The following is a 21,715-nucleotide window of genomic DNA, read 5'->3' as shown; positions in this document are numbered from 1 at the left end:
AGAGAGAACCACTGTGGAGAATCCTTGCCAACTGTTTCAGACAGCAGAGGACAGTAAATTCTTTGTCAGTGAGAGGAAACTGTCACCCCAGGTGGGACAGTGCCAGAGACAGAAATTCACCTTCTAAATGTTCCTTCTTCAACTTTTAGCTCCTGATTTAGTCCCTTTGAAGAAGCCAGATACACAGGAAGGGCTGATCACACCCCTCTGAAAATCAGCTTTCCCTGAGTATCTGTAGCTGGCTCCGAGTCATGAGCCTTGACGTCTCGTCTCCCTCCCGAAACCAGGGAAGTGTCTCCCACCGCTGCAGCCTCCTGAGGCTCTATGGCCCTGTCTGTACAGCAGGGACAGCAACACTCACAGCCCCACAGGAGGGTCCCTGGCCTAGCAATGTGGCCCCCCCTGAGCAGCCTTTGATGTTCCCTGTGTGAGCCCCAGAACCAGCCCTGAGTAAGGGGGGCAGAGGGGGAGCAGCTCACACATGCCAAGGGGTTGGCCAGGGGCAGGACATGAGCCTGCAAGGCAGCAGTGACATCACAAGGGCCTTGTGCAGCACCTCAGCTCATTGGCTGGGAGGCAGTGACCTCACAGAGGGACCATGGCAACAGCCAGGTGGGACAGGCTGCAGGGCTGGGGCATCTCAGAGACCCCCATGGCCTGGCTGCCTGGAATCTCCTTTGTGAGGTTTCCCCCTAAGAGCAGGAGGAATTGAAGGTCCCATCTGGGAGTGTCTCTGTGGAGATTTCCCCTTTCCCCAGGCTGCAGTGGGAGGGGCTGGGGCAGGCAGGGTTACAGGAGGGGCTGGCACTGAACTTCTCGGAGAAGCAAGAGAGAGGGCTGCAAACACCCAATGAGGATGGGATTCGAACCCATGCGTGCAGAGCACAATGGATTAGCAGTCCATCGCCTTAACCACTCGGCCGCCTCAGCTGAGCAGTTACAGTTTGTTTCAAAACACCTGAAGTCAGCTCTTCAGGGAACCTTTCTGCCACTTGCTGACTGGCCAAGGACACCCAGGGTGGGAAGGTTTTGGCTTTTCACAATGTTCCCTGGTTTGTTGTACAAAGCTCAGTGCTGGTAACAAACCCAAACACCCCCTGGCTACATCTACCCTGCAGACTTCTTGCTCAAGAACTGTTTTGTGCAAGAGTTCTTGTGCGAAAGTTCTTGCACAACAGTGTCTCTGCACTGCCATGTGCTGTTGCACAAGAGAAGTGCTTTTCTGCAAGAGCGCACATGGTAGTATGGACGCTCTCCTGCGCAGGAAAGCTCTGACGGGCATTTTAGATATCGGGCTTTCTTGAGCAAGAAACCCCTGTTGCCCGTCCACACTGCCTCCTTGTTGACGAGTTCTTGCACAAGAGGGCTTATTCCTCACAGGGAAAGGAATAATTCTTGCGCAAGAAGCCCTGTTGTCTGATGCTGCACTGTAAATTTACTTGCGCAAGAACCTGCCTGCAGTGTAGATGCTCTGCAAGTTTTTACACAAGAGCAGTTGCTCTTACACAAAAAGCCTGCAGTGTAGACGTAGCCCTGCAGTGTAGACACAGCCTGAGAGAGACAAGGAAATGAAGTGGCCAGAGCCTCCCCCCAGCAGGCTGGCCCTCAACAGGACGGGCACGTCTACACAGCACCCTCACCTCGAAGTGAGCTGTGCAGTGTGAGCGGCTGCCCGGGACCCCAGGGGAAGGTCTGTGGGGAGTTTCCAAGGCAACAACAACTACGAAGTTTCATAATCTACACTCATGTGACTGTGATTGATTCCTCCACCAACAAGTGTCTCTGGAGGGATGAGAAATGCAGGGCCCAGGTGCAGGGAGCCGAGTCACATTCTCCTGCCTGAGTCTCAGTCCTGGCTGAAGCCTGGCTACAGAGACAAGAGGCCAATGCAAACAGCCCCATGGCAGCAAGGGAGTCAGTACGTGGGTGGTGGAGCTGGGGGCAGAGTTCAGCTCTAACTCACTAGGGGTGCGTCCCATAGTTCAAAATAATCAATGCTCCTATTTTGAAATAGCGTATTTTGTAATTTGGCGCTGGCTACACAGCACTTACTTCGAAATAAATCACTATTCCAAAACGTCCCTCTCTCCTCCTGCCATGCAGGGATGTTGGAATAGCGAGCCCGTTATGGTTTGAAACAAGGGGCTTGCTCTTAAGACACGTCAGTGTGATATGAGCACCACGTCCTAAACCTCCGAACTAGCCGGCCCCTGGGTGTCAGTCTCACAAGTGGCCCTTTCAGAACGGAGGCTTGGGCAGCGACAGCGATGTTGTGGGCTCTGGAACAAGGTAGGGGAGGTAGCCGAAGCTTTGGTAGGCAGGGGAATTAGCTCAAGAGGCAGAGCGCTTGCTTAGCATGTGAGAGGCAGTGGGATCCATGGCAACATTCTCCAACTGTATTTCAGTTCTTAGCCCTTATTTTCCATGGTGGGGGCTCAGTGGCCCCCTCCCTCTTCCTATCTGCTCTTCCAAATTAGACAGACCTGGCTCCCCTTTCTTTTCCCCCAGCAATTGCCGTGCTGCAAAGCAGAGAGTGGAGATAACAAACTCAGCAGTACATCAAGCTATGTGGTACAATGGAAAGCCTGTTGGGCATTTATGCTGTAGTGGCTAGTGTGAACCCAACTAGACAGGCAAAGGCTGTGGGTTCAAGTCCCACCAGTGTTACTTTAGCTGCTTTCTCATTTCCAGGCAATCCTTAATGCTGAAATTGGGGTGGGCTTCAGTCCAGGTAGTTCCCAGCAGACTCCAGTGAGGGTGGAGGGAAGGGCTGGTTGTTGGGTTGTTGGCTGAGGGTTGAACTGAAAGGCTGCAGGTACCGTGTCCTGCCCAGGAAGGCAAGACTGGCCTTTCCACAGCGCCCCTCCCCCAGAGCCAAGGTTCCCTCTAAGCCAGGCCTGGGCAATACAGGCCAGCGGGCTGTATCTAGCCCATCAAGACACTCCCTGCTTGCCCCACCCCCGCAAGCTGCTGAGAACAGGGACTGCTGGGCAGTTAGTGTCCCTGTTCCCAGCACAATCCCATTGGCTGGTTTCTGGCCATATGAAGCGTCATCCCCCTTCCACTCAGGCTCTTATTCATCGACCAGATGGCCCCTGCAGCTTGTGTGGGGACAAGGCAGACAGGCTGCCTGAGAAATGTGCTGGGCTGCTGGCCGGGAGTGAGCCAGGTAAGTCTCCCAGCCAGAGCCTGACTGACACCCCAGCCCCTCCCTTCCCTCAACCCCCCGGGTACCGCACGTAAACCAAACCCTCTCCCCCCACCTGAACCCACACCCCTCCCAGATCCTGCACCCCAATCCTCTGCCCCAAGTCACAACCCAACACCCTGCAACCATTCCTGCACCCCAGTCCTCTGCCCCAGGCTCCTGTCTGCACCCAGCCTCCATCCCAGACCCCCACCTCCTCCGATAATAGCATGGAAAAGTGCAGGCTTGGGAGTGGTTCCCCATCAAAAGTCATTGCCCACCCCTGCCTAAACTGTGCAGCAGCCCAGCCTCAAAGCTGCTTCCTGATCCCTTCCCAGCCAGGGGCTCTGGACTCTGCCCCTGGAGCTGCCCTGTCTTCTCCAGAGCCCTTAGGCTGGCACCGGGGAGGCCTGAGTCCAGGCCGTGTCCAGTGGAGCCCATTAGAGGCAGAGGGAAGGGCTGGTACTTGGGGTGGGGCCGGGGGCTGTTCTGAAAGGCTGCAGGTGCCGTTAGACCCTTTTGTCCTTCCCTGTCTCACCCCAGCGCTGAGCAACACTCAATGTCGGTCTGAGCATCCGTCCTGCTCTGGGACGTGTCTCTGTGGCAGGAACATGCCCAGGCGGCTCTCGCAGTGAGGCCCCTCCCTGGCAGCACTGAGCAGTGAGAGCTGAGTGAAGGGGGAGGCAGGACCAGGGGGAGAAGGCTCCATGACTGTGTCAGAGGGAGGCTCTGCCCTGGCCAGTGGGGAATCATTGCCTCTCCGAGGGGCCCAGGCCTGGTGGGTCATTTCCCCAGGTTACTGAGTGGGGGCTGGAGCCAGTTCTGGGTTATCTCCTTCAAAAACCAAACTGAACCAATGGATCTTGTGCCGACCTGACACTGCGCTGGGCTAGTGCTGTGTGTGCCACAGAGCTTCCTGCAGGGCTGCCCACATGGGAGAGGGGAGGGGCAATTTGAGTGACCAGCTTTGTCCCTTCTGAAAATGGCAAGTGTTGTTTTAGCAGTGAGGGAGAGGTGGGAAGGAGCCTGAAGTAACCTCTTGGGTCTCAGCTGCTGTAACATGTGGTAATGAGATGAGAAAAATGACAAGGCAGTGGCCATGTGAAATTTCAGTCTGGTTTCCCTGACTGGGAATCGAACCCAGGCCACAGCAGTGAAAGTGCTGTATCCTAACCACAAGACCATCAAGGACACCTGAAACACACTTTTTTGCTCACCTACACCAGCCTTTCGCAGGCCATTTTCTGTCCACTTCAGGATTGCGGGCCCATTCTCCTTTGCCCAGAGGGGACAAGAACAGCCAAACAGAACATCAAAGCAGCCAGACTGGGCCATGCCAGTTGTCCAACTAGCCCAGGATCCTGTCTCAGGACAGCAGCCAATTTCATTGTCCGGAGGGAATCCTCAGGACAGACAGTTATTAAGTGATCCCTGCAGTCGCTCATTCCCAGCTACGGGAATACACCAGCTAGGGACACCTGCCCTGTCCATCCTGGTTAAATGCCATTCATTGACCTTTCCTGCATTAAATTATCCAGTTCTTTTTTGGACCTTCTTGTAGATTTCACCTTCACAACATCCTCTGGCAAGGAGTTCCACTGGGTGCAAAAATGCTCCCTTTTGGTCTATTTTTAACTTGGTTACTGATCAGTTTCATTCTGTCAGCCTGGTTCTTGAGTAGGAGAAAAAATAATTTATTTGCTTTCTGCACCCCTGTCGTCATCGCATAAACCTCTGTCCCATTGCCCCTTGCTTGTCCCTTTCCCCAGCTGAGAAGAAGTTCCATGAAGGCTGGTGTCCAGCAGCTCCCTGCCCCAGTGTGGCTGGCTTTTGGGGACAGCAAGTAGGAAATGGTGAGGAGCGGGAGGGGGCTACTGGAGCCACTTAGCCCCCTGGCTGGCTCTGCCAGTAAAAAGGAAAACAGGGATTTTTCCCAACACTGGAGAATGTGGGTATCGATCCCACTGCATCTCACATGCAAAGCAAGCGCTCTACCACTTGAGCTAATTCCCCTGCTGTACAAAGAGTGGCCTTCTTGGAGGCTCTTCCCTTCTCCACAGGGACGTCTGCCTTCTAGGTCAGTTAGTCCTGGGAAAGGAGAAGGCTCCAAAAATGCCACAAGGGCAACACTAAGGAAGGAGACTCCCTGCACCAAAGCCATAGGGGAGCTCTGAGATGCCCCCTGCCCTGCAGCCTGTCCCACCTGGCCATTGTCATGTACTCTCTGTGAGGTCACCACCTCCCAAACTCCATTAGCCAATAAGATGCAGTGCTGCAAAAGCCCCTTGTGATGTCACTGACACAGGCAATCCTTAGGCTGACACTGGGGTGGGCTTGAGTCCAGACAGTTCCCAGCAGACCCCAGTGAGGGCGGAGGGAAGGGCTGGTCCTTGGGGTTGGGGCTGAGGGTCGTTCTGAAAGGCTGCAGGTGCCGTTAGACCCTTTTGTCCCTTCCTGTCTCCTACTAGTGCTGAGCAACACTCAGGCTATGTCTACACTGCACTGCTCTTCTGGAAAAAGCTACGCAAATTTCAAAACCTAGTTTCAGTTTGTGTAGCTTTTTCTTCTGCTTTTTTTGGAAGAGGCTTTTCCGACATTTGGCCTGTTACACTGGGCAAGTCACACAAGGGAGGCAGCAGGAAGAGCCGGCCCAATACACCAGCCTCCCAGGGCGGGGAAGGCCAACCCACAAGCCTCCAGCAGCTGCCTGGCCTGATTCATCTCCCCTTCCCAGGCTGGCACTAAGGGTGTGTCTAGACTACCTAGTTTTGTTGACAAAAGTGGACTTTTGTCGACAAAACTATACCAGCGTCTACACTACCGCTGAGTTCTGTCGACATAACGTCGACAGAACTCAGCAGTTTTGTCGACACTGGTATACCTCATTTTACGAGGCATAACACCTTCTGTTGACAGAACTCTGTCGACAGAAGGTGTTATTGCCTGTAACGTTGCGTCCAGACTATGGAGTTCTGTTGACAAAGCAGCTTGCTTTGTCGACAGAACTCAATGTGTCTGGACGCTCTTTGTCGACGGAAGTTTTGTCGGCAGTATCTGTCGACAAAACTTCCGTCGACAAAACACGGTAGTCTAGACGTACCGTAAGGGGCATTCTCAGCTAACATCACCCTCCTCTGTCACATGGGAGTTGGCCTCATCCCAGGAACAGGCTGGTCAGCAGCAGCTGCATGTACCTGGGCACCCAGGGGAAGCAGCAATAACGGAAGGCCTTGTGTTTCTGCCTAGCTTTGAACCAGGAACCATTTGCATGTTAAGCAAATGTGATAACCACTACACCACAGAAACACACTTTGGTGCTTGTGGAACATGGATGACTGTTTTGTTACTAGCTCTTTCTAAAAGGGGCCTGCACCTTGTGAACACTCCACCTCTTGTTCTCAGGGAAGCGACTAACCTGAGTTGTCAGCTCCTCATTTCCTCACCAGCCCCTTGAGATTTGTAGCTCAAAGCTGGAGCTGCTGTGGAAGGAGGTGAAGCTACAGAAGCTGACTGGGGACAATCAGCAGGTGGAGGGTTATTTTTTCTCCTTCCTGGGCTCATGTGGCTAGAACTGAGGAGAAGAAAATCCTCTTCCCTTCTCCTCAGAAGATGGAAATTGCAGTTGGTTCTCTCTCTGGTTCTACTGAAGCTGGACCCCAGGACTAGACTTTTCTTTCTAAAACCCTGGTGAAAGCGGAGAGTGAATTGCTTGTAGACTGAGAGTTAAAGAAAGTCATTGCCCAGCATGAGGCTTGAAGCCATGACTCTGAGATTAAGAGCCTTATGTTGTTTTGCTAACTGAGCTAGCCGGGCTGTAACAAGTGTTTTCATACTCTATTCCAGGGTAGCAGGAGCCAAGTGTTCTCAACTGCCTGACTCAGCTCTTTCTTGCCTCCAGTGGGGGATTCTGATCTGTGGGGAGGTTTGAGCTCAAATCCCACTCCTGACACACCCACTTCTTTCCCCACAAGGAACGGCCCCATTTCCATCTCTCCAGGAACAGGAGAAGGGGCCGGTTTCAGGATTTCTTGCGCAAGAACCTCCCCATGTAGACCTAGCCCTGCAGAGTTCGAAGGCTGTACCAAGTGGCCAGGAATGACATCCCTTGTTTCAGTATTTTTTCTTCTATACAATTATCAAGCTATATTTAGCTAAGCTGTTTGTGAATAACTGGTGGGTACCACAGTAGCCCACACCCGCACAAGCGCAAACGACCTCACTAGTGGTGCACATTATGAAACTCACTCCGCCCATGGATGGAAAATCTCACAGGGAACACGGCCCCCCGCCCATCTTCTTCCCTGCATTGGCAGCCACAGTCCCTTTCAGCCACTGGGACACACCGGGAAGAGAGGCAGGAATGGGGCCAAGTGCAAGTCAGGCTGAGGGGGGCAGGCAAAGCTCATCTTGCCTTGCAGGTCCACTGGCAGCAGCATCTCTTGTGTATTCTGCTGAGAGAAAAATATGCCTGAGAGAAACATGGGCCTCAGAAAGCTTGCAGCAGTTGCCAAAGTAGCTCAGTTGGGAGAGCGTTAGACTGAAGAGCTAAAGGTCCCTGGTTCAATCCCAGGCTTTGGCAGAAGCCTTAGTCAATGCGGCTTAGTCTGTTTTGGCATCTCTCCATCTCTGGCAGGCCAATATCTGCAGTCAGAGTTCAAAGGCTGTATCAAGAGGCCGGGAACGACATAATAAAGTTGATGATATTTCAGGGTTAGAAGTGGGAGAGGGGATTTCATGTCACCTCAGGGATTGTTGACACAGTAGAACAGGGCTCTTGGCTTCAGCTGCTCCCAGCCTTGCGTCTCTGTTTTTAATTCCATGCCCCCAGAAATGAACATTAACAGAGCCTGCCTCGGACTAAATCTGAGGCTTCCCCATACTGAGGACACGCTATTTCTATTTTCTTAGACTGGAAGTTATTATGTTGATTTAAGCAATTTCAAAATAGTTTCCAAGTATACACATGCCCTTATAGTCCTGGTCTTCACAACATCCTCTGGCAAGGAGTTCCACAGGTTGACTGTGCGTTGTGTGAAGAAATTGTTCCTTTTGTTTGTTTTCAACCTGCTAATATCATGGCGCATCCTGGTTGTGTCTACACTGGGCCACTTATTCCGGAAAATCAGCCGCTTTTCTGGAATAAGCTGTGAGCTGTCTACACTGGCCCTTGAATTTCCGGAAAAGCAACGACTCTCTACTGTACAAAATCAGCCGCTATTCCGGAAAAGCTACGCTGCTCCCGCTCGGGCATAAGTCTTTATTCCGGAACACTGTTCCGGAAAAGGGCCAGTGTAGACAGCCCAGTAGTCTTTTCCGGAAAAAATCCCCGATCGCAAAAATGACAATCGGGGCTCTTTTCCGGAAAAGCGCGTCTACATTGGCCACGGATGCTTTTCTGGAAAAAGGGCTTTTCCGGAAAAGCAGCCTGCCAATGTAGATGCTCTTTTTCCGGAAATACTTATAACGAAAATTATTCTGTTTTAAGCATTTCCGGAAATTCATGCCAGTGTAGACACAGCCTGTTACATTACTGAATTGGAGGGAAGTAGCCAGATCGCTGCTGCACCCCTAGGTGGGGGTGTTGGCCCCAGAAATTGGTATAAAAGGGAGCCATGTGGGGTATTGAATGGGAGCTTATTGTTTGTTGATCCTGTGTACACTGTTTATGTGAGTATATAATGTCTGTGTGTGTAGATAGGAATCTGTGTGGAAGCTGAATATTCTTGGGATGGGTTAAGCATGGCTATGGACAGGCTGAGTAGCGAAGCCCTGTAGAACAATGGCACTTGATGGGCCAAAGACACACCTAAAGCAGGAGGGCGGAGACCTAAGAGCGGCCAGCAGAGAGAGGCTGAGGACCAGGTGACCGGCTAAGGCCAGAAGAGGCCAAGAAGGGGGTATAAAGAGGCCATGTGGTCGATGCCATTTTGTTCTTAGCTCAGCACTTCATCCCAGAGGCAGCACTGCAGGGATTGAAGAACCCGGAAGACCTGTGAACCCATCCTGATGATAGGATGTGCAACAAGAACTTTTAAACCAGCAGCTGCAACACCTCTGCTAGAGCCTGCATCGAGGACTGGGAGATTCGGTGCATGTAACGTACTGTACTTTAATAACCTTACTCTCAGGCTTTTCTTTCTTGTAATAATAAACCTTTAGATATAGATTCTAAAGGATTGGTCCAGCGTGATTTGTGGGTAAGGTCCAGAGGGTAAATTGACCAGGGATCTGTGGCTGGTTTCTTGGAACCAGACAGGACTTGTTCGGGGTAGGTGGGATTGGGTGCTATTACCCCCCACCTGTGTATGAGTCCCGGGGCCATCTGGGGCACGGATATTGCTGGGGTGTCGGAGGGGTTTTGCTCGTGAGGCTTCAGGCAGGCAGCTGAAGCACTCTGAGACTGGTTTGTGGCCTATTTAGAGAGGTCACCAGTCGGGGGCTGTAAGGAGCCCTGGATTTGAGCAATACGCCCTGAGCAGACGCCCTCAGCTGTGCCCAGATACGGCCTGGTCCGTCACACAGCCCCTTAGTTCTTCTATTATGGGAACAAGAAAAATACCTTTGCTTATTTACAATCTCAAAACAGCCATGATTTATAGACCTCTATTTTATTTCCACTCTGTCTCCATCTTTCTAAGGTGAAAAGTCCCAATCTCTCTTCATGCGGCAGCTGAGCCAAACCTTTCATCATTTTTGTTGTGCTTGTCTGAAGTTTCCAATGCCAAGGTATGGGTTTGGGGGGGGGGGGGGGGGGGAGTAAGGCAACCACATTTCCAGTCAGTGCTCAAGTTGTGGGCACAGCACGAATTTACAGAGATGTAATATGATAGTCACTGTCTTATTGTCAAGGCCTTTAAAAATAATTTCTAACATCCCATTTGTGGCTCTACATGGAGTGGATGTTTTCAGAGAGCTCTCCAGCTGTGACTTGTTGTAGGCAGATTTGTTTCCATTTAGTATGTGTGTTACTAATTGTTTATACTAATTATACGGGTTAATTGCCAGACTCAGAGCTCACAGCAATTTTCCATGAAAAGGTGTTTTCCCCTCCCCATCATGGTGCTGGAACAAGAGCTAGTAACAGAATAGTTAGCCAAGTTTAAGCACGTTTGTGGCTTTCTGTGGTGTAGTGGGTACGATGTTTGCCTAACATGCAAAAGGTCCTTGGTTCACAGCCATGTGGAAACAGAGTGTCTGCTTTCATTGCAGCTCCTCTTGGTGACCAGGAAAGCGCAGCTCCTGCTGCCCAACCTGTGCCTGGGAGGCTAGGTATGGGGTCAGCTCTTCCTGCTGGCCCAAGGAGGAAGCAAGGCAGGAATGGAAGCCAAGCTGAGGGAGGCAGACCAGAAGCTCTGGGATTCAGTGGTTGAGGAGAGTCTCCCCCTGCTGCCCTTTGTTCTGCCAAATCCTGTGGGGTGGGGCTGGCTGTGGGGAGGCAGAGTCCTGTACCTGTCTCAGGGCATCCCAGGGATGGTCCTTGCTGCCCAGGGGAAGAAGGGGGCTCTGGGTGGAAGGAAACAAGCAAAGCTGGTCCCAGTGGGCATGAGCTGGTGCTCCAGCTGAGGGAGTGGTGGTTGGTGCAGGTCCCATGGTGTAAGGAACAGCCCTTAGGCCTGGGGAGTCCTGCAAGCTGAGCTCAAATCTCATTGGGACCTGCCACTGTTTGGCTGCAGAACCCTCCCACTTCCACTGCTTTGTCTTCCTTCCCCTTAGGTTCATGAGACCGTTTCTTACCTCACGCTGGGTGTCTGCTGCTCAGTGGGTGGCTGGGATGTGCTGGGACCCTGGGCTTGCAGGATGCTGAGGTTTCATGTTTCTTGCTGCTGCCCCTGATGCCCTCTTGTTTGGTCCCAGCAGGTGCCAGGCTCTGCCTCTTGCCCCCGTGGTGCTCAAGGGAATGCGCATCAGGCCAGGCTGACTGGCCAAGGAACAGCAGGAGCCCTGTCCCAGGAGGGGAGGGGCCAGTGTGTGTGAGGGCGTCGCCCAGACAGGCAGCCCCAGGCTGGGAGGACAGAGCTGCCCCACATCTCTAGCGCTCCTGAGGCCCAGGGGGTCCCAGCACAGACACAAGAGCAGCAGCCTTGGCCAATGGCCCCAGGTTTGCAGGGACCGTCCCTGGCTCCCCGCTCAGACTGGCCAGGGGAGCACGTTGGTGCCAACAAATTGCTCATGTGGCGCCATGTTCCAGCCAGGCCGACAGGGAGCGTTTCTTTTGGTGCCACCTGATGCCCACGAATGTGGCCCTTGTACCCGCCCCCCTGCTTTTCCCCTGGCCCCCGTGGGGCTGGCAGGAAAGAGGCCCAGGGCCAGGCAGGAACCAGGGGAAAGCAGGAGGCAGGAAGAGCCTCAGACTGGAGCCCAGATCCCCTTTCCTCCTCTGGGCACCTTGAGCACGGGCGGGGGGGTGGGGGAGCTGGTGCTGACAGCTCCAAGGGAAGGCTCAGAAGCCACAGAGCAACCGAGGCAGGGCAAGAGGGGGGCAGGCCAGGCCTACGTATGGATGCAGAGCCCTCTGGCTGCCAAACGCTGAGCGAAGGCCCCACCCACCAGATAGCGGGCGGCTGCTGACGCTCTGAGACCAGTGTGAGAAGGGGGCAGGAAAGCAGGGCCAGGCCCCCTCACCCCTGCTCCCACAGACCCAGCCTGCTGGGGGGAGGCTCTGGCCACCTCCTTCCCTCCCCTCTCTCTCAGCTCCCTTCTCCTGGGGGCTGAAAGGGACTTGGATCCCGGGCCCAGCCCCCTTCCTCAGGGGGAGGAGAAGATGTCTGTGTCTTGCCCCCATTGTCACCACTCCACTGATGACTCCAATTCTTGCTGCCTGCAGTGCCCAGGTGAGAGAGGGTCTCTGTCCTCCCACCCTGCTTGAGCTGGTTGCTGGGTTTCTCCTCCTGCTCAGCTGGCTGGCTCCAAGGAGCTCACACGAGACTAGTCAAATGTGCCCCCATCAGCACCTCACCCTGAGCCACAGCCCTTGTGCCAGCGCTGGGTGGGCATTAGCCAAGGAAGCAGCAACTCTCAGGAAGGGCTGGGAGGAACAGGGGCGAGTCACACAAACATGATTTGTCAGGCCCAGCTGTGGCCAAAAAGGGTGAAATGATCATTAAATAAAGGGGAACCTTAGAAAGGATTACCTAGTAACACCTGGCAAAGGCTGGGATTGAACCAGGGACCTTCAGAGCTTCACTTTAACAATTTCTCAAGTGAGCTACTTTAGCTGACACATTTGGCCTGTAATTTGCCTCAGAAGATGGAAATTGCAGTTGGTTCTCTCTCTGGTTCTACTAAAGCTGGACCCAGTTCACTAAATCACTGGTGAAAACGGAAAGCCAATTGCTTGCAGGTTGAGAAAGTGAGTTAAAGAAGGGCACCGCCCAACATGGGGCTTGAACCAACAACCCTGCAATTAAGAGTCTCATGCACTTCCAACTGAACTAGCCAGGCTGAGTGGGAAAATTTTCCTAATATCCCATCCCAGCATAACAGGAGCCAAGTGTTCTCCACTGCCTGACTCAAGGCTCTTTCTTGCCCCTAATGTGGGGTTCTGGTCTGTGGAGAGGTTTGAACTCGAACCCCACTCCCGACACACCCACTTCTTTCCCCACAAGGAACGGCCCCATTTCCATCTCTCCAGGGACAGGAGAAGGGCTCTGGCCTGTTCTCTGAAAAATGTTTCATTTTCTGCAGGAACGAGTGGGATCCATGCGCCCTGTTCCCCAATGACAAGTGTGGGTCCTCTCCCCGCTTTCCACAGACACAGCAGGCCAGGGGGCTATGAGCCTCCAGAGGCCCCTTCCTACTTAGCCTCCCACAAAGCAGGGGTGAAAAGCTGCTAGACCCCAGGTCTCCTGGGCCAAGCCATGGCAGAGGTAGCAGGATTCACTCCCATCTTCTCCTGCCTGCGCCCTGGTACTGAGGGGCCGGCCCCTTTCCTGCTGCCCCAACTCTTATTCCCACAATGCACTTTGTGCAGGGGCCATTGGTCTTTCTGCCAAGGTGCGTGGCTGGGAGCCAGGACTCAGGACCCTTCCCTCAATCCTCCCTCTGACCCACTCACACTGTCTGGCTGCCTCCAGCACGGGCTGAGCTCAGGGGCCAGGTGGGTGACCTGCCCTGCAGCTGTGATGGCATCAGACCCCTCCCACCTGCCTGCTCAGTCTGGAGATGGAGCTCCAGTGGCCTCAGACACCCAGCAAGAGGAACAAAAGTCTGTTTACTGAACCTCAGTGCATGGAAGCCAAAGCACCTGAACCTTGTAACAACCAGCTGAACCCCAACAGGTCCCACTGAGATTTGAACTCAGATAGCAGGATTCAGAGTCCTGAGGGCTGCCCCTTACACCATGGGAGCTGTGGTGTGAAAGTGCAGTGGGCACCTCTGACTCTCAGCTCTCAGGCTGGTCTCTGCTCTCCTGGCTCCCTACAGCTGCTTCATCTCCCAGGAATCTCTGTAAGAAATGTGTCACTTTCACCCCTGGGAGCAGCTCAGCCAGGCAAAGGGGCTGCCTGGGGCAGGACATTAGCCCTGGAGGGCAGGGGTGGGTGTGGCTGTGACATCACAAGGGCCTTTTGCAGCCCCTCAGCTTATTGGCTAATGGAGGTTGGTAGGTGATGACCTCACAGAGTCCATGACAGTGGCCAGGTGGGACAGGCTGCAGGGCAGGGGCCATCTCAGAGCCTCCCCATGGCTTTGCTGCAGGGAGTCTCCTTGAGAGTTGCCCTTGAGGCCTTTTCGGAGCCTTCTCCTTTCCCACGACTAACTGACCTAGATGACAGACGTTGCTGTGGAGAAGGGAAGAGCCTCCAAGAAGACTTTTGTAAACACAACAGGGGAATTAGCTCAAGTGGTCGAGCACTTGCTTAGCATGCGAGAGGCAGTGGGATCGATGCCCACATTCTCCAACTGCAGCTCAGCTCTTATCCCTTATTTTCACTGTCAGGGGCTCAGTGATTTCCCCCCCCCCCTTCCTACCTGCTCTCCCAAAAGAGACAGACCTGGCTCCCCTTTCTTTGCCACCAGCAATTGCCATGCTGCAAAGCAGAGAGTGGAGATATCAGGCTCTCTGGTGCAGTGGAAAGCATGTTGGACTTTTAAGCTGCAACAAAATACAGGACTATGTAGCACTTTAAAGACTAACAAGATAGTTTATTAGATGATGAGCTTTCGTGGGCCAGACCCACTTCCTCAGATCAAATAGTGGAAGAAAATTGTCACAACCATATGAAAAGGACAAATCAAATTTCAGAACAGAACGGGGATGCGGGGGGGAAGGTAAATGTCTGTGACCTAATGATATTAAAGGTGATAATTGGGGAAGCTATCTTTGTAATGGGTAAGATAACTAGAGTCTTTGTTAGGACCCCGCCGTAAAGTGTCGAATTTTAGCATGAATAACAGTTCAGAGGATTCCCTTTAAAGTGCAGTTTTAAAAGGCTTTTGAAGCAGGATGCAGGTAATTAAGTCATTGAGATAATGTCCTTTCTGGTTGAAATGGCAAGAAACTGGTTTTTTTCTGTATTTTGTTTCAGCTACCCTAGACTAACATGGCTACTTTTCTATCACTATTTTAAGCTGCAGTGATTCATGTGAGCCCAGCTAGACATTCAAAGTTTGTGGGTTCAAGTCCCACGAGTGTCACTTTAGCTGCTTTCTCATTTCCAAGGCACAGTTTTTACAGAACAGGCAATCCTTAGGGTGAAACTGGGTGGGCTTGAGTCCAGACAGTTCCCAGCAGACCCCAGTGAGGATGGAGGGAAGGGCTGGTTCTTGCTGTTGGGGCTGGGAGTTGTTCTGAAAGGCTTCAGGTGCCATTAGATGGTTTTATCCCTCCCTGTCTCCTACCAGTGCTGAGCAACACTCAGGCTATGTCTGCCCTACACTGCTCTTCTGGGAAAAGCTACGCACATTTCAAAACCCAATTTGTGCAGCTTTTTCTTCTTTTTTTGGGGGGGGAGGGAGAGGCTTTTCCGACATTTGGCCTGTTACACTGGACAAGTCACACAAGGGAGGCAGCAGGCAGAGCCAGCCCAATGCACCAGCCTCCCAGGGCAGGGGAGGCCAAGGCACAAGCAGCTGCCAGGCCTAATTTATCTGGCTTCCCCAGGTTGGCACCCAGGGGCATTATCAGCTGACCTTGCCCCCCACCTCCTGTCACATGAGCGTTGGGCTCATCAACAAGCTGGTCAGCAGCAGCTGCAGTTACCTGGGCACTGCAATAAGAGAATACCCTGTGTTTCTGCCTGGCTTTGAACCAGGGCCCCTTGGCATGTTAGGCAAACGTGATAACCACTACACCACAGAAACACATTTCAGGGGTTGGAACTTGTCTGACTGTTCTGTTCCTGGCTGTTTCTAACACCCTGGTCTGCAGGGGAGGGGGATGCTCCTTGTGAACACTCCACCTCTTGTTCTCATGGAAGCGCCTCATTTCCTCACCAGCCCCTTGAGATTTGTAGCTCAAAGCTGGAGCTGCTGTGGAAGGAGGTGAAGCTACAGAAGCTGATGGGGGACAATCAGCGGGTGGAGGGTTATTTTTTCTCCCCCCTGGGCTGATGTGGCTAGAACTGAGGAGAAGAAAATCCTCTTCCCTTCTCCTCAGAAGATGGAAATTGCAGTTGGTTCTCTCTTTGTTCTACTAAAGCTGGACCCCAGGACTAGACCTTTTCTTTCTAAAACCCTGGTGAAAACTGAGAGCCAATTGCTCACAGGCTGAGAATGTGAGTTAAGAAAGGGCAGCACCTAGCATGGGGCTTGAACCCATGACCCTGAGACTAAGAGTCTCATGCTCTACCCACTGAGCTAGCCAGGTTGTGTGGGAAAAGCTTCCTAATATCCCATCTCAGGGTAACAGGAGCCAAGTGTTCTCCACTGCCTGACTCAAGGCTCTTTCTTGCCCCTAATTGGGGCTCTGGTCTGTGGAGAGGTTTGAACTCTAACCCCACTCCCAACACACCCACTTCTTTCCCCACAAGGAACAGACCCATTTCCATCTCTCCAGGGACAGGAGAAGGGCTCTGGCTTGTTCTCTGCAAAATGCTCAGCCTGTTTCATTTTCTGCAGGAACAAGTGGGATCCATGCGCCCTGTTCCCCAGTGACAAGTGTGTGTCCTCTCCCCCCTTTCCACAGACACAGCAGGCCAGGGGGCTATGAGCCTCCAGAGGCCCCTTCCTACTTGGCCTCCCACAAAGCAGGGGTGAAAAGCTGCTAGATCCCATCCCTCCTGGGCCAAGCCATGGCAGAGGTAGCAGGATTCACTCCCATCTTCTCCTGCCTGTGCCCTGGTATCCCCCAGGTGTCCATGTTGTTCACTTACCTCTGGGCTTTGGGCACCTGCCCCCATCAAACCTAGTTTAAAGCCTCCTCACTAGGTTAGCCAGTCTGCACCCAAATACTCTTCCCTTCCTTGACAGGTGAACCCCAACCCTGCTGAGCAGCCCTTCCTGCAACAGCATCTCATGGGCAAGGAAGCCAAAGTCCCCTGCCCACGGAGCTTTCTGTAGCTTTCTGTGGCCAGGGGGCCAGACACCGCCTAGGCTCGATGGCTGGAGGGAAGTGGGGAACGGCTGCACTTTGGGAGTCAAAAGTGTTGTCTGGAAACATAAAGAGCCATTTTAAAGATACTTTGGAGGAGGGCAACATGGCTTAGCTGGCTAAAACACCTGCCTCATAAACAGGAGATCCTGGGTTCAACTCCCAGTGGTGCCTTGTTGTAACCTTTGCTCACATTTACTTACACCCTTCTGGGGCACAGAAGAGGCCTCCCCTGGCCACCCATGGAACTGCTGGTTCAGGAAAAGGCTGATTTGAGAGGAGTATTGGGAAGAAGGAAACCACAAGCCTGGAGCCCCTGCAGAAGCTGCTGGCACTGGCAAGGCAGGGCTCTGACTGCAATTGCTGGGACAGGAGAGCCAGCACCACATGCCCTTTTGATTCCCTCAGGGGGTCAGGGCCTAGAGAGCCTGAGGGTGTAACCTCTGCAGCTCCTGTAGACATAGAGAGTCAGGGTCTGTGGGCATCAGGTGCTTCTCACCTGTTGTTCCTTCTTCCAAAAACCCATCCCCAATCAGCCTTTTCCTGAATCAGCAGTTCCATGGGTGGCCAGGAGAGACCTCTTCTGTGTCCCAGAAGGGCATAAGTAAATGTGAGCAAAGGCTACAATAAGTCACCCCTGTTTATGAGGCAGCTGATTTAGCCTGCTAAGCCATGGTGCCCTCCTTGAAAGGGGCTTTGAAACTTTTCTACTTTATGGTCCCAGACACCCCCTTCCCATTCCAAAGTGCAGCCGTTCCCCATTCCCCTCCAGCTCTTGCCATGACTCAAGGCCTGCGCAGCCCAAGACATTTGATCCAAAACAGAACTGGATCATTTAATGCAGGAAAGTTCAATCATTGGCATTTAACCAGGATGGACAGGGCAGGTGTCCCTAGCTGGTGTATTCTAGAAGCTGGGAATGGGCGACAGGAGGGATCACTTAACAATTGTCTGTCCTGAGCATTCCCACTGGGCAATGGAATTGGCTGCTGTTGTGAGACAGGATCCTGGGCTAGTTGGGCAACTGGCATGGCCCAGTCTGGCTGTTCTGATGTTCTGTTTGGTTTCTGTTCTTGTTCCCTCTGGACAATGGAAAAGGGGACAGAAAGTGGCCTGTGAAAGGCTAGTGTAGGTAAGGAAAGAGCCTTGTTCATGTGCCCCTGATGGTCTAGTGCAGGGGTCTCCAAACTAAGCTAAGGAGAGACCTATGTTCATGTGTCCCTCATGAAATCTGTCTGGTCTTTGCCCTTTTCCATCACAGGGAGGGCCAGTGGCTGAGGGAAGGGAGGGGCTGAGGTGCCAGAGGCAGGCTCTGACTGGGAGACCCTCCCAGCAGCCAAGCACATTTCTCAGGCAGCCCCTTCCCTGCGCAGGGGGCACAGGTCACAGGCCTGGGTGAATAAGAGCTTGTGGGGACTGGCCAGGGCTTCAAGCAGGCAGCTCCCATTGGCCACAAACAAGCTTGGAGCAGTGACCAGGCATGAAGCCTTTTCCTCTACAGCTGAGACACACAAAGGGCCCAGCAGCCCCTAGAGCTCAGGGACCCGTAATGAGGCACCATGGCCCGTGTATCTCTTGGAAAGGCGCAGAAAGGGATTGACTGGGGACTGGGAGAGTGGCTCAGGGGTTGTGCAGCTTGTTGCCCAGGTTAGGGGTGTGGCCAAAACACAGGCCTCACAGTGAGCAGGATTTGAACCTGCACAAGGAAACCCTATCGGATTTCTAGTCTAACCACTTAGCCACCACAGCTGTGAGCGCAACAGTGCCCCAGGGCCTGAGAAACTGGTAACTAAACCCAGTGCCTAGGCCTCACCTCACCTGCCCCACAGAATTCACACAGCAAACCTGGCTCCCAGAACACAGGGGGAGCCTGGGGGCTCCTTGCTGGGCCATGGGGTGAAGCATCAAACCAGCCCCCTCCTGTGGGGCTGTGAGTGTTGCTGTCCCTGCTGTACAGACAGGGCCATAGAGCCAGGGAGAGATTCACTGAATGGGCCAAGGTCACCCAGCGAGTTAGAGCCCAGCTCGGACCCCAGCGTCCTGTCCCACCCACCGACGTGCTGACTCCCTGGCTGCCAGGGGGCTGTTTGCATTGGCCTCTTTTGTTTTCTTTTCTGCTGGGAGACATTGGGACAGTGGGTCAGGGCGTCCCGCAGTTGCCATCTCCCTCTGTGCAGGGGCTGTCCAGAGCCCCGATTAGCAAACGCTGACACTGCTGTTAGGTCCAGACCAGAGGGGAGTGTTTAAGGGTTATTTTGGAAGAAGGGTTTTCTCCCCAAATAACTGCATCTAAACAGTGTTTTTTATTTCATAATAAAGTATTTTGAAACAGCGCCCGGACACGATTATGCAAATAGAGCGCGGGATATTTAAATCCCGGTTTCATTTACAATTTTGAATGTCTCCATTTGGATCCCTCTCCTGAAGGAGACTGCAAGTGTCGACATGTCCTGTGTGTTGCAACCTCCCAGCACTCACCTGATGTTCCCTCCCCGCTGCCTGAAGACGTTTGGGAGTCCTCCTGCATCTCCTGGAGCTGCAGGTCATCAGCGTTGTCATCCTGAAGCTGCAGCCGCTGCTGCCCAGGTATCTCCATCCCAGACTCCACAGCTATCCCTGGAGACAGGGGCTCCCCACACCCCGGGATTCGGTCCAGTTCCTCACAGTATGCACAGTGCTGTGGTGCTTCCCCAGAGCGGGACCTGCCCTCACGGGCCCTCACGTACCCCTCCCGCAATTCGTTGACCTTGGCTCTGACTTGGTCTAGTATTCAGGAGTGGGAAGGTGGCCTTTCTCTGCAAGGCCATCAGCCTTTGGACCATATGTTAGATAATTTCATGGAGGTTAGGTCCATAAAAGCTATTAGCCAGGGGATAAAATGGTGTCCCTGGCCTCTGTTTGTCAGAGGCTGGAGACGGATGGCAGGAGACAAATTGCTTGATCATTGTATTTGGTCCACCCCCTCCGGGGCACCTGGTGCTGGCCACTGTCGGCAGACAGGACACTGGGCTAGACGGACCTTTGGTCTGACCCAGTACGGCCGTTCTTATGTTTTTATGTTCATAGATGTCTGCATTCCTCCCCCTGGACTGCTGGGCCTGCAGAGACTCCCCCTCGGATCACAGTTCCAAGAGGGTCTTTATCTCTGGCCCAGACACTGACAGTGTCCAGTGTTTGCTGCCCCCTGCTTGGTCCTGTGATGTGTCCCTGAAGAGGTCTCTGGGGGCTTGTGCCTGTGACATGGCTCTCCGGAAGGCAGACGTGCTCGATCTTAGGCAAAGGACACAGAAACAACACTTTACGGCAAAAAACACAAGGACGGCTCTTGGTCCGCATCCCTGGGCCACACAGAGTCTCCAGAAGTCACTTCCCCATCTCTCCCTTGGCTGCTCTAGAGCTTAGCCCAAAGTCTGATAAACTCTACTCTCCCACCCAACAACCTCTGGGACTCCTCTCCTGCCCGGCTCCTCACACCACGGAGAGTGCAGGGCAGACACTAGCCCAGCATCACCACTTCTCGTCTTTGCCTAATAGCTAAGAAGTTCTGCTTTACCCAAACCACACAGGCACCCTCTCGCCTCTGGCTAACCTCATGGCAGATGTAGGATTTCCTCACTAATTTTCCCAGCAATTTTGCAGGCAGGCATTGGTGGTATAGTGGTGAGCATAGCTGCCTTTCAAGCAGTTGACCTGGGTTTGATTCCCAGCCAATGCAATGTAAAGAGGGAGCATCAAAGCACCTTGCTGAGTTTTTATTTGAACCCTGAAAAAACAGGCACAAATGGGTTCTGCAGCTGCGGGCTGCCTCTCACCGCTCTTCATCCTCTCCGAGAGCGTGCACAGTAATGTGGTTCCTCCCTCACATACCCCTGCCGCAATTCCTTGACCTTGGCTCTGACTTGGTAGGATGCGGGGGTAGGAGGGAGGTGGCCTTTCTTTGCTAGACCATTGGCCATTTGGCCAAAAATGTCGGCATTCCTCCGCATGGACTGCAGGGCCTGCAGAGACTCCTCCTGGGATCACAGCTCCAAGGGGGTCATTATCTGTGGCCCAGACTATGATGGTGCCTGGCGTTTGCTGCCCCTTGCTTGATTTGATTCCCAGCCAATGCAAGGTGGGAAGGGAACAGGCAGCCTCCTGGGGAAGATCTTATTTAACCCTGAACAACAGGCACAAGTGGGTCCCACAGCCAAGGGCTCCCTCTCACGGCTTTTCGTGGGGAGCAGCTCAAACAAAACTAATTTGGCTGTTGTGGGGTCTGCATGGGGCTTGTACCCGTGACCTGGGCATTATTAGCATCAAGCTCTAAACAGCTGAGCCAGCAGGCCCATGAGTAGCCCCACAATAGAGGGAAGAGAAGAGTTTTCCCTCTATTGGGGGAAGCACGCCAGGCCAAGGCCCTTTTAGCCTCTGGGTCTGTGCAGGCTGGAGCCTCCTCTTACCAGTTTTCTGGCCTATTTCCTGAAAAGCTCACAGTATTGTGCCGATTTCTCTTTCCCTGTCCATAGCAGGCAGCTAAAGGAGGGAGACAGGGGTAGAACAGTCACCACAGCAAACATATCTGTGGCCAGCACAGGGCTTGAACCCGTGACCTTGGCATTACTAGCTTCATGCACTAACCAATTTTACTAGCCAGCCAACCCAAGCACAGCTCACAAATAGCCCTTTTAGAACGGCGTGTCCAGCAGCTGAAGGGATGTCTCTGCAGCTGCCAATGGCTCTTCTCTGACAGGGCCACTAGTGACTCACTGTGACGTGGGCTGGCTAGTCCAGCTGGTTTGACATTTGGTCAAGGTGGCTGCTGGCTGGCATGGTGCACTGAGACCCAGGGCAAAGAGGCAGCTGGAATCTCTTGCTATCAGCATCTTACCTCCCAGCTTCTTCCCTGTCAGCAGCAGCCACAGCCCCTTTCAGGCCCTGGGTCAGCCCAGCAGTTCCATGGGTGTCCAGGGGGGGCCTCTTCTGTGTCCCAGAAGGACCTGGGAAAATCATAGAATCAT

General features: G+C 53.3%; 7 non-coding genes across 7 annotated transcripts; 2 read left to right on the top strand and 5 right to left on the bottom strand.

The window, feature by feature from the left end:
• Window positions 1-838: 838 nt before the first annotated feature.
• TRNAS-GCU (transfer RNA serine (anticodon GCU)) lies at window positions 839-930 on the bottom strand. The gene has a single exon. It is a non-coding gene; the product is annotated as a tRNA-Ser (tRNA).
• Window positions 931-4,306: 3,376 nt separating this feature from the next.
• On the bottom strand, window positions 4,307-4,378 carry TRNAE-UUC (transfer RNA glutamic acid (anticodon UUC)). Its single transcript has one exon. It is a non-coding gene; the product is annotated as a tRNA-Glu (tRNA).
• A 2,042-nt stretch (window positions 4,379-6,420) lies between these two features.
• On the bottom strand, window positions 6,421-6,493 carry TRNAV-AAC (transfer RNA valine (anticodon AAC)). Its single transcript has one exon. It is a non-coding gene; the product is annotated as a tRNA-Val (tRNA).
• Window positions 6,494-7,693: 1,200 nt separating this feature from the next.
• On the top strand, window positions 7,694-7,766 carry TRNAF-GAA (transfer RNA phenylalanine (anticodon GAA)). The gene has a single exon. It is a non-coding gene; the product is annotated as a tRNA-Phe (tRNA).
• A 7,648-nt stretch (window positions 7,767-15,414) lies between these two features.
• TRNAV-AAC (transfer RNA valine (anticodon AAC)) lies at window positions 15,415-15,487 on the bottom strand. Its single transcript has one exon. It is a non-coding gene; the product is annotated as a tRNA-Val (tRNA).
• Window positions 15,488-15,919: 432 nt separating this feature from the next.
• TRNAK-CUU (transfer RNA lysine (anticodon CUU)) lies at window positions 15,920-15,992 on the bottom strand. The gene has a single exon. It is a non-coding gene; the product is annotated as a tRNA-Lys (tRNA).
• A 4,366-nt stretch (window positions 15,993-20,358) lies between these two features.
• TRNAE-UUC (transfer RNA glutamic acid (anticodon UUC)) lies at window positions 20,359-20,430 on the top strand. The gene has a single exon. It is a non-coding gene; the product is annotated as a tRNA-Glu (tRNA).
• Window positions 20,431-21,715: the final 1,285 nt, after the last annotated feature.

The sequence above is a fragment of the Pelodiscus sinensis genome, chromosome 26 (genome assembly GCF_049634645.1).
Source record: "Pelodiscus sinensis isolate JC-2024 chromosome 26, ASM4963464v1, whole genome shotgun sequence".
NCBI classification, from domain to species: domain Eukaryota; kingdom Metazoa; phylum Chordata; order Testudines; family Trionychidae; genus Pelodiscus; species Pelodiscus sinensis.
This window is presented reverse-complemented; position numbering and strand designations above follow the sequence as displayed.